General features: G+C 36.1%; 1 long non-coding RNA gene across 2 annotated transcripts; it reads right to left on the bottom strand.

Moving 5' to 3' along the window:
• Nucleotides 1-5,928: 5,928 nt before the first annotated feature.
• LOC311078047 lies at nt 5,929-9,648 on the bottom strand. Of its 2 annotated transcripts, XR_014605034.1 has the most exons (4): nt 9,047-9,648; nt 8,700-8,785; nt 8,561-8,613; nt 5,929-6,599 (listed from the first exon to the last, which is right to left on the bottom strand). It is a non-coding gene; the product is annotated as an uncharacterized lncRNA (long non-coding RNA). The 2 variants fall into 2 exon arrangements; XR_014605033.1 differs by having other exon boundaries at nt 8,700-9,648.
• Nucleotides 9,649-12,193: the final 2,545 nt, after the last annotated feature.

Genomic DNA, 12,193 nt, shown 5'->3' with positions numbered 1-12,193 from the left:
TGGACATGGATTATCGTGATAATAACTACCTAAAATAATAAACACGTTTGGAGAAACTGTATTTGAAGAGTAGGCTAGTGTCACTTATGAAAAGTGCAGGACTTATGAACTGTAGCCATAATAGCCAACCACGAGGGGGCTCACTTTGACTGAATGTCATGTCATCACTCTGTCATCACTCTCTGTCATGTTCGCTTGCTTAAAGGCCAGCAAGAGCATTTATCCCCGCCCGCCCCTGACCAGGTACGGTAACGTTACTGTCGTTCAAAATGTCCAACGAATCGGCGTTAGCCGAGAGCATCGGCAGAGCCGTCCTGGCGGCTATTCAAAATGTTTCAACAACGACAGCAACCGCCTCATTATTTTAGGTAGTTATTATCACAATGGTTTTTATTCGTTATTTGACACTATAAACTATGCTTTGCATATTAGTTAAATATTTAGTTTCAACCGAAACATTTAGATTCAACATTTAGATTTAACATTTAGATTAAACATTTAGATTTAGATTTAACATTTAGATTTAACATTTAGATTTAGATTTAACATTTAGATTTAGATTTAACATTTAGATTTAACATTTAGATTTAGATTTAACATTTAGATTTAGATTTAGCATTTAGATTTAACATTTAGATTTAACATTTAGATTTAGATTTAACATTTAGATTTAGCATTTAGATTTAACATTTAGATTTAGATTTAACATTTAGATTTAACATTTAACATTTAGGTGTAACATTTAATATTTATATTTAATATTTATTTATTTAACTATTTAAAATATCTCTAAGTTGACAAATATTGTTGTTTTTGTCAACAACAAAACCGCCCCCACCGCTCCGCTCAAAGCATTCCGCTGATTCCGCTAATCTGCTCCAGGTTTTCCCGCTCGCTCCGCAGCATCACTCACAGTATACGACAGTTCACGAAAGCTGTCGCATTAACAGGTAGGCTATGCAAGACAGTGGTTGAATCTGCGGAATTAGTCATTTGTTTTTGTTGTATTTATGTCGGTAATTTTTTGCTCTTGGGCTTCTGGCTTCTGGCTCTTTCTTTGATTTATATCAACCAGGGCTGGACTGGCCATCGGGCATACCGCGCACTTTCCCGGTGGGCCGACGTGCTTTTTGGGCCGATACATCTCATACTCATACATTATTTTTATTATTAGGTTTTTATTTATTTATTTTTATTTTTAACGGCCTATAAAAATTGTACATCGGCGGCCCATTCGTTTTGTTTTGTTTTGCTTAATTGGCGGTGCCGGGTTTGTGCCGGTGTAATGCATTGGTCAGAAAAAGTCAGTGTTAGGTTTTTTTTTTTTTTCTTCTGACAGACCAGCCCATGAAACACGTAGATCAGTGGCCCATTGGTTATTTTCTTGATTGACACTGGGCTGGGCCAATCACATCTTTAAACGAGTGAGCGAGAGTGCAGCAGTGTCAGTGTGTATCTGTCAAAATAGTCAGCAAGATGGACAGGGCCGTGTACAGACATTTTAAGGGGCAGTGGCCTAAACCAAAAAAGGGGCACTATTTTTTTTTTTTGGGGGGGGGGCACTAGTGTGCCAAAATTTAGTTATTTGTATTAGATCTGATCAAGAGTACAATAATTTGATTAGACAAGCAGCTAATTCTAAGAACGTGGATATGTTGTGCACAGGGCTGGACTGGGGAAAAAAAAAAAAAAAAAAATCGGCCCTGGCATTTTGGCCCAGACTGGCCCACTATATGATCATAAACAGCACCCATCTTTACACGCCCTTAAATATATGCATACCAACTCCAATTCCTTAAAACCACTAATGCCATGTAATGAGTGAGTATATGAACGAGTGAGAGTTAACAGATGAAACAAGTAAAAATTTGACATTTATTAATACAGTGATGAATCCTAAAACAAGCTATAAGCTGCACTGACATAGCAATACCAGTGTTTCTCACAGGATTTTTGGTAAAACTGTGGTGGGACCTCTGTCCTTCTAGGGGGGGTTGGGGGCATGCCCCCCCGTAAGAAAATTTTGTGCATTTTAATGTTAAATTCATCAATCTGGTGCACTTTGAGAGTTCAAAATTAAAAGCTCCAACCCATATTCAGTGTGCAAATTAAACAAAGACATATTCAAACCTCTTTTAGTTACAGTGTCTACATTACACCTACTACATAATAATAGTTATAATATTAATCAAATGACAGTAATAGCCATATTTTGTAAAACAATAAAGGAAACTTTCATAATTAGTTTTGTACCAATTTCTATACTTGAAAGAGATAAGCACATGATATTTTATTTTGACGCAAACTGCATCAAGCTTTTATTTTGGCGGAAAACATGGTTTACAAACGCCTCTCATAAAATTTCTAGTGAATTGCGGTAATCGTCAACTATGCAGATGTGGAAATAATCTGTAACTGGGTTATGGGTTCCTTCACTCATGACATGGCCGAAGTGTTTTGAAAGTAGTTCTGCTTACCGCAGGCTCTACACTTTCTCATCTCTCTCCTGATCCTCCTCACTATCATCATCTGCCACAGGAGCTGATGAAGGTCAGAAAATATACACTACCGTTCACAAGTTTGGGGTCAGTAAGATTTTTAATGTTTTTAAAAGAATTATCTTCTGCTCACCAAGGCTGCATTTATTTGATTAAAAATGCAAACAAAAACAGTAATATTCTGAAATATTATTCCAATTTAAAACAGCTGTTTTCTATGTGAATATACAGTAATGCTGTTCTTTTGAACTTTCTATTTATCAAAGAATTAAAAAAATAAAATAATAATGTACACAACTGTTTTCAACATTGATAATAATAATGAATTTTTCTTGAGCATCAAATCATCATATTAAAATGATTTCTGAAGGATCATGTGACACTGAAGACTGGAGTAATGATGCTGAACATTCAGCTTTGATCAAAGGAATAAATTACAATTTAAAATATATTAAAATAGAAAACAGTCATTTTAAATTGTCATAATATTTCACAATATTACTGTTTGTTTTTTATCAAATAATGCAGCCTTGGTGAGCAGAAGATAGGCTACTTCTTTTAAAAACATTAAAAAATCTTACTGACCCCAAACTTTTGAACGGTAGTGTATATTTTGACACATTTTACAGTGTCTGCTTCAAGGGCCTGTTTCCATTTTTTCAAGCTGTTTTTCTGCACATTCCTTGCGTTTCTTTTCCATCTTGCTGACTATTTTGACAGATACACACTGACACTGCTGCACTCTCGCTCACTCGTTTAAAGATGTGATTGGCCCAGCCCAGTGTCAATCAAGAAAATAACCAATGGGCCACTGATCTACGTGTTTCATGGACTGGTCTGTCAGAAGAAAAAAAAAAAAAACCTAACGCTGACTTTTTCTGACCAATGCATTACACCGGCACAAACCCGGCACCGCCAATTAAGCAATTAAGCAGTTCAAAAGAACAGCATTACTGTATATTCACATAGAAAACAGCTGTTTTAAATTGGAATAATATTTCAGAATATTACTGTTTTTGTTTGCATTTTTAATCAAATAAATGCAGCCTTGGTGAGCAGAAGATAATTCTTTTAAAAACATTAAAAATCTTACTGACCCCAAACTTGTGAACGGTAGTGTATATTTTCTGACCTTCATCAGCTCCTGTGGCAGATGATGATAGTGAGGAGGATCCGGAGAGAGATGAGAAAGTGTAGAGCCTGCGGTAAGCAGAACTACTTTCAAAACACTTAGGCCATGTCATGAGTGTAGGAACCCATAACCCAGTTACAGATTATTTCCACATCTGCATAGTTGACGATTACCGCAATTCACTAGAAATTTTATGAGAGGCGTTTGTAAACCATGTTTTTCGCCAAAATAAAAGCTTGATGCAGTTTGCGTCAAAATAAAATATCATGTGCTTATCTCTTTCAAGTACAGAAATTGGTACAAAACTAATTATGAAAGTTTCCTTTATTGTTTTACAAAATATGGCTATACCTGTCATTTGATTAATATTATAACTATTATTATGTAGTAGGTGTAATGTAGACACTGTAACTAAAAGAGGTTTGAATATGTCTTTGTTTAATTTGCACACTGAATATGGGTTGGAGCTTTTAATTTTGAACTCTCAAAGTGCACCAGATTGATGAATTTAACATTAAAATGCACAAAATTTTCTTACGGGGGGGGCATGCCCCCAACCCCCCCAGAAGGACAGAGGTCCCACCACAGTTTTACCAAAAATCCTGTGAGAAACACTGGTATTGCTATGTCAGTGCAGCTTATAGCTTGTTTTAGGATTCATCACTGTATTAATAAATGTCAAATTTTTACTTGTTTCATCTGTTAACTCTCACTCGTTCATATACTCACTCATTACATGGCATTAGTGGTTTTAAGGAATTGGAGTTGGTATGCATATATTTAAGGGCGTGCAAAGATGGGTGCTGTTTATGATCATATAGTGGGCCAGTCTGGGCCAAAATGCCAGGGCCGATTTTTTTTTTTTTTTTGCCCCAGTCCAGCCCTGTGCACAACATATCCACGTTCTTAGAATTAGCTGCTTGTCTAATCAAATTATTGTACTCTTGATCAGATCTAATACAAATAACTACATTTTGGCACACTAGTATCCATTCAAAGTAAAGATTTGGATAGGCAAATTTTTGGTAACACCTCACTTTACAATAAGGTTCCTTTATTAAACATTAGTTAATGCATTAACTAACATGAACTAACAATGAGCAATACATTTATTACTGTTTTTGTTAATCTTTGTTAATGTTAGTTAATAAAAATAAAGCTGTTCATTGTCTGTTCATGTTAGTTCACAGTGCATTAACTAATGTTAACAAGATTTTAATAAAGTATTAGTAAATGTTGACATTAACATTAACAAAGATGAACAAATGCTGTATAAGTGCAGTTCATTATTAGTTAATGTTAACTAATGTAGTTAACTAATGAACCTTATTGTAAAGTGTTACCAATTTTTTTACTTCACAGACTATCAGCGACGCATTACAATTTCACTGTTCCCCACCACCGAACACCTTTTGACTGACTCGCGCTTGTTAGTCGGAAATTATTTCAGTTTTTTAGATCTTGTTAAATTGTAGTGACAGTGTTATGCCAAAACCTAGTGATGCTAAATGGATGCCTTGAAAGTAATACAAGCCTAAATTACCGCATACACAACATACAGCATATTAACGAAAAATCAGTAGGCTACTCACCTTCAATAGGAGACTATTGTCATTATCTAAGTGTCAAGTTTCTATTTGGTTTATCAATTATTTCTCGGTGCGTGTCCCGACAAAACTCCGCTCAGCTCAGTTCCTCTGGTAACGATTATGCATCTGCTTAAGGGTGTGTCTGCAGCGAGTGGGGCCGGTTCTACCGGTTCTACCTTACAAAAAAGACTAAAACTAACACTAAAACTAATAAAAACTAAACTAAAACTAAGCATTTTCAAAAAAAACCACTTTACTGAATTTGAAAACAAAAAGTCAAAACGAAATGAAAATAAAAACTAATGAAAAATGCAAAACTATAATAACCCTGGTGTCAACTCGCACTGAAAAAAATGATTCATTGAATTTACTCAATTTTTTTATCGTAAGTGGTTCCACGCAATGCATTTATTTAAATGTAGGTACAATCAATTAAGTTGGACTTAATCAATTTTATTTAGTTACCTTAGTATAATTATTTTTTGTAATTCCATCCCTATTTAATCATGTTACTTCTACTAAACTCATTAAGTTGAATTTAATCAAATTTTTGTTGTAATTCCACCCGTTTAATCATCTTACTTCTACTTAAATTATTTATTTTTATTGAGTAGTCAAAATTATTAAGCTAAATCTACTAGTTAAACGTCTAGAGGTATTTAATTGACAGTATGAGGTTATTAAATGGCTTTCAAATACACAGAGAAATTACTTTAATATTTTAAACTTATCTTTAATGACTGCCATCAAATGTAGTGAACGTTTAATAAGTCCTTTTCTTTGTGAATTAAAAAAAAAAAAAAATCATAAGTGGGAATAGGCCACAATACATTTGTTTTTGAATCATTAAAACAGTGCCAAAAGCTCAAATGTATATAACCAGATATATAACTCAAACAAATAACATTGCATATTCATAAACATAAAAAATACATCACATGTGGAAACAGGCAACAGCACATTGTTTGTGAATCAATAAAACTGTACAACTCCTAAAAACAAAGTTCTCACATTTCATGCAACAAATTTCATGAGGCTGAACACTCATGCATGTTGCAAAATGATTACAGCATTACACTGTTTTTCAGTCTTTGAAATTTTGGAGGACAGCCTTTCAGAATCCATCTGCAGAATGACTTTCTGAACAAATTCAAAATAGTACTTGAGTTCTTTTGGGTATGCCAAATCAAATGCATAGATTGCACCCAGCATCATTGCACAGGCTTGTGCAAAAGATTTAATCTGCTCCAGAATCATTTCTCCTTCAATAACAATGCCGATGTCATCATACTCTCCAAGAACTCCCCTTTCCTTTTTAATCACGGTGATGCCCATGGTGATGTTTGCCAGGTCTTCCAAGAACTCATTTCTTTGAGTGTCCTATATTTAAATGACAAGAAACTGTTATTAGAAATTGTTTTTGATTCATAACTGTTTGAAAAGTCTATACAATCAAAGGAAATTAGGACCACAACATATAATTATTAAAACAGTAAGATGTTTTAATTTTTTTTAAATATGAATAGAATATGCTGGAAAAGCAAATAATCTGCAAGAGCTGCAGGATTTTTCTGAAGAACAGTGGGCAGTTTAACAGCTCTGGACAAAAAAGGCAAATAATTGTCACACACACACACACACAAAACAGTTGTGGATCATTTAGGTAGTCATTTACAAAATTCATAAATTATATAGTGTTTGTGCTGGTATCTTAAGCACATTGCGTTTGTCTATAATTGTAACAGCTTTTATTGTTATTAACTAAGCTCAGAAAACAACTAGTTTGGGAGTATACCGGTAAAAGACCGTCTCGAGAAGACCGCAGAAGATCAACGCCTACTACATCATTACCACTGTGGCCCTGCTAAAACTGATTTGCGCATGAAAAGTAGTAGGTAAATAACATGCTTGACGCTAACACTGGATTGAGCAACTAAGCAATAAACATGCCTTTGAAGAGTGCAAAATAATGTGCAGTGCCAGGTAGTAGCATGAAAACAATCTGTTATTTAAACTGATTAAATTATATATAGAAAGCGATCAAAGAACGCTCCCTTTAAAATCGCTGGAGCTGTCAATCAAACAGCGCAAGTTTTAGGTGAGTTCTGAATCTGGACTCTTGCCAAATGTCCCATTATAATCAACTAACCTTTTATTTACATTGTGTTTGCACTGTTAGTTATGATGAAATCCTTTGTGAGCGCAAAAATCAAGTTGCAATGACTAGATCACAGCATTCACACTCTCATAATGTCTGTGATCGGCTACAATGCTCATCGTTAGGCTTGCACGATATTGAAGAAAAATGCAATATACAATAGCTTGTTAGGCAATCAGTGGGTGCTTACACTTAAGTCAATAATGGCGCTTTTCCACTACACAGTACCAGCTCGCCTCGGCTCGGCTCGGCTCGACTCGACTCGGCTCTGTTTGGTTTTCCACTGTGTAAAAGTTGTACCTGTACCTGCTTCCAGGTACTTTTTTTCGTACCACCTCCGGCGAGGTTCTAAGCGGGCTGAGGCGAGCTGAGGCGATACTAAAATGTGACGTGAAAACACGGCAGACTGCTGATTGGTCAGAGAGAATCGTCACTATTCACTGCGTCATCATTGCACGCGCCAGACGGAGTATCCTGAATAAAAAACAGCAAAAACAAAAACATCCAAAAACAGCATACACTCGATTTCCTCCTTTGCCCTGTGTGTGTGTGTGTGTGGGTAGTGGGTGTGTCTCTCGCGTAAAAGATTAAGTCACGGCAGTTTCCTGCGGCGTCGCCATGACGTCCAGGTACTATTGTGGAGGTACTATCTGCAATGGAAAACGGAGCGAAAAGCGAGCCGAGCCGAGCTGAGTCGAGTCGAGTCGAGTCGAGTCGAGTCGAGTCGAGTCGAGTCGAGTCGAGCTGGTACTGGTAATGGAAAGGCGCCATAATACAAAATAGGTGTGCAAGTTCCTCAAACCCAAACTGGGCTCAGGTGCAGGACAAAGGAGGCAAACTGAAGCAAAAAACTAAACGTAATGTCTGATGTCTAAGGAGCCGTTATATCAGTGTGCGGACATTACATTTAGTTTTTTGCTTCCGTTTACACTTAAGCCTCACAGCAAAGCGTTCAAATCAGAGGGCTAGAATCAGGGAAGGAAAAACTGATTTTATTTCTAAATTATGGCAATTTTTGAAGTAAAATCATACTGACATTGCAAGTGGACCTTTGCAACATTTATAAAACAAAATAATGCAGTTCATGACCCCTTTAAGACCCCTACTATGAGTGATGATAATAATAAAATGTATATATTATAATTATTATAATTTTAATTTATAATAATATAAAATTACTTACTGTGCAAAGTGTTGGAATAATAAAACTCCAGCAACTTAACATCCAATGTCGACCTAAGGTACAAAAAAAAACACATCCTTAACCAGTAAACAGATTGTTTACTGTAATGAATGATGCTTCATAATGAAACATTACTTACTGTGCAAATCGTTTGAAAAAAAAACTCTGGGACTGGACTGAAAACGTGAACCTGGAATCTCTGTGTCACGCATGCGCAGACAGCACCTCAAATGAAAGCATGCAAGCACAAAATGATTATTATTGTTTGTTCTGGAATCTGGATACATTTTCATACCACACCATTAAAGCTAGCGAAACTAGGGGTTGTCTCAGTCAGTAGTAAAGATAAAAAAAGCATAATGTAACCAAATGTAAATGCTTTAGCGTTGAGCATATTATATTATGCTTCATAACCACTATTTTCTTTAACCAGTCAATAGATTGTTAACTGTAATGAATGATGCTCCATAATGAAACATTACTTACTGGAACCTCAGTGTCACGCATGCGCAGACAGCACCTCAAATGAAAGCAAGCACACAATGATTATTATTGTTAGTTCAAGATATATACTGAACATACCACAACCACACAATAAAACTAGCGAAAATAGGAGATGTTTCAGTAGTAAAGATGTTTGCTTAAATCACAGGATCATAATTACAGGTACATATTTACAGGATCCCTATTGTTAACTTGTGTCACTGAAAGATTCAGAAATCCAATGCTATATTTTGAACTTTACCAATATGAAATTATCCACATATTATAAAATACTACAGCACACACAGTCGTTGACTGACAAAGTAACTTACAAGGAAGCAGAAACACAATCTCCCCCTCATTGCTTCAAAAACCCATAATCGCTAACTGAAGTTTTAATTTTTCGGTAACATGCAAACCGTATAACGATTAACTTAGAGGCCTTTCCCACAGAAGTCGTTTTCCACTCCATAGTTTTTCTATGTAAGCACACGCTAAATTGACGTGTTTGCGCCGCGAGTTCACCAAAGTCTTTTTCAGCCACTGAAAACGCCAGGCGCTCGGCTAAAAACACCCAGCTGCTCTAAAAGAAATAATAGATCAAATATTACCCGTCCAGAACGATTTATATCTCACGTGTAACCACCAAAGACACATTAGAAGCCGCAGCAAATTCTTGAAGGACTTAGGTATAACCAGATTAACCGGGTGTAACGTTATAACGTTAACAGTCTGTTCGGAGGATGACGGTCTGGAGCTCAGTAAACGTTGAACAATTTTTAGGAGCTATCTTTATAAACAAAGACCATATTTAAAGGTTATAAAACTACATTCTCGCCTAAAATATCTTAAAAGTACATACCGTGACATAAAATCAGTAATATTTGAACAATTATGGTGTGCGCGCGCAAAGTAGGCTATGTGACGGTCGCTGTGTTTTTGTCTAGCTGCTATACATGTTCTGAATCTGAACCAGAGCATTTTATACTCTTTATACAACCAACAAACTATGTATTGTAATAAACAGTGATATATAATAAGAATTATTACTTACTGTGCAAATGGAATGAAAAAACTCCACCTCCAAAAAAATTAAACTCCGACTCTTGCACTGCTTGAAGAAGCTGACTGGAAAGGCGCCAAAGATGTGCGCATGCGCAAAGAACCAACTTATTTTTTTTTAAGTGACTTTAATTAATTCACATAGCTTGATTCAAAATGCATGTCATTCTCATAAAACCAATGATTTTTTTTTTATTAAAATCAACAACTAAATTTAAATGAGCAAAATTTCATTATGCTTAATTTAATTGGGGCCATAATCATTTTTTTCAGTGCGTCTTAGTTAAGGGAATAACATAGTTTAATATGAAAAAACGGTGGAGTGTTCCTTTAAATAGGCTAAGTGGAGCAGGTCCGTGCACAGGGGGGTGGCCCGGTGGCTAGAGCCACTGCCCCTCTGCCCTCATCGACTGAGGTGCCCCTCTTCCCCACCCCCACCGCTCCGCTCAAAGCATTCCGCTGATTCCGCTAATCCACTCCAGGTTTTCCCGCTCGCTCCGCAGCATCACTCACAGTATACGACAGTTCACGAAAGCTGTCGCATTAACAGGTAGGCTATGCAATACAGTGGTTGAATCTGCAAAATTAGTCATTTGTTTTTGTTTTTTTTGTATTTATGTCGGTAATGTTTTGCATGGTCTTCTGGCTTCTGGCTCTTTCTACTAGTGCTAACAACTTGTACAACCAGGGCTGGACTGGCCAACGGGCATACCGCGCACTTTCCCGGTGGGCCGACGTGCTTTTTTGGGTGCTTTTTTTATAATACTCAAACATTATTTTTATTAATATTATTTTTTCTTTTTCTTTTTAACGGCCCATCAAATTTGTACATCGGCGGCCCATTCGTTTTGTTTTGTTTTGCTTAATTGGCGGCGCTGGGTTTGTGCCGGTGTAATGCATTGGTCAGAAAAAGTCAGCGTTAGGTTTTTTTTTTTTTCTTCTGACAGACCAGCCCATGAAACACGTAGATCAGCGGCCCATTGGTTATTTTCTTGATTGACACTGGGCTGGGCCAATCACAGCTTTAAACGAGTGAGCGAGAGTGCAGCAGTATGAAGGACCAAAAATGACAGAACGAAAAATAAATAAATAAATAAATAAAAGTAGAAATAAATAAATAAATGCAGAAATAATAGTGAAAATAAATACATTTTGGTAATATAAATGGCTATTTCTGTATTTTTACATGTATTTATTTATTTATTTATGCATTTCTATATGTATTTATACATTTATTTATATATTTATGTATTTATATATTTATTTATTTATATATTTATATATGTATTTATTTATACATTTATTTATTTCTACATTTATTTATTTCTGTATTTCCACATTTCTACATTTATTTATTTCTGTATTTCCACATTTCTGCATTTATTTATTTCTGTATTTCCACATTTCTACATTTATTTTTCCCTGCGCATGTATGCTAATTGACCAATGGCTAAGCCACGCCCCCAAACGCGATGAGCCAATCACAGTACGCATAGCTAACCCAATACACTCGGACATTCTCTGCTTCCTCGTCCATTGCAATGCATTGCGGTTATCAGTTTTCATTCGTTTTTATGTTTTTTCTTGTCATTTTGCCTTTTAAACAGCGTGTGTGTGTGATTTTGGTTGGGTGACAGTTGTAGGTTACAGTTTGACAAAAGTACAATGTTGTGTTTTACACAAATATAAGTAGGCTAAACACTTTGCAGTTTTAATTATGTCCTGTATGAACAAAATGGAGTATGTTTTTATGTTTCCACTGTTCGATCGCGCCCGCTCTCTGACACAAACACACACAGACACACAAACACACACACACATTCCAGCAATGCAATCTTGACATCGCAGCCTGTTCATTATTCTGCGCTCACACCAAACGCGAATAGAGCGTCAAATTCGCGCCTATCCGCGTCTAGTTCGACGCTTGAACATTTTGAATCCAAAGCGAATAGGACGCGCGTATAAAGCGAGCGTTTGAAGCGAAATAGCACCAAACTATAACGTTTACACTGTGAACTGTCTGTAAATCTTTGTTCTGGAGCTGAAGCTTATCGACCTTCTCAACAATAAAATTATTAATATAACCCT

The sequence above is a fragment of the Abramis brama genome (assembly GCF_963993115.1).
Source record: "Abramis brama genome assembly, chromosome: 2".
In the NCBI taxonomy this organism is placed as follows: domain Eukaryota; kingdom Metazoa; phylum Chordata; class Actinopteri; order Cypriniformes; family Leuciscidae; genus Abramis; species Abramis brama.
This window is presented reverse-complemented; position numbering and strand designations above follow the sequence as displayed.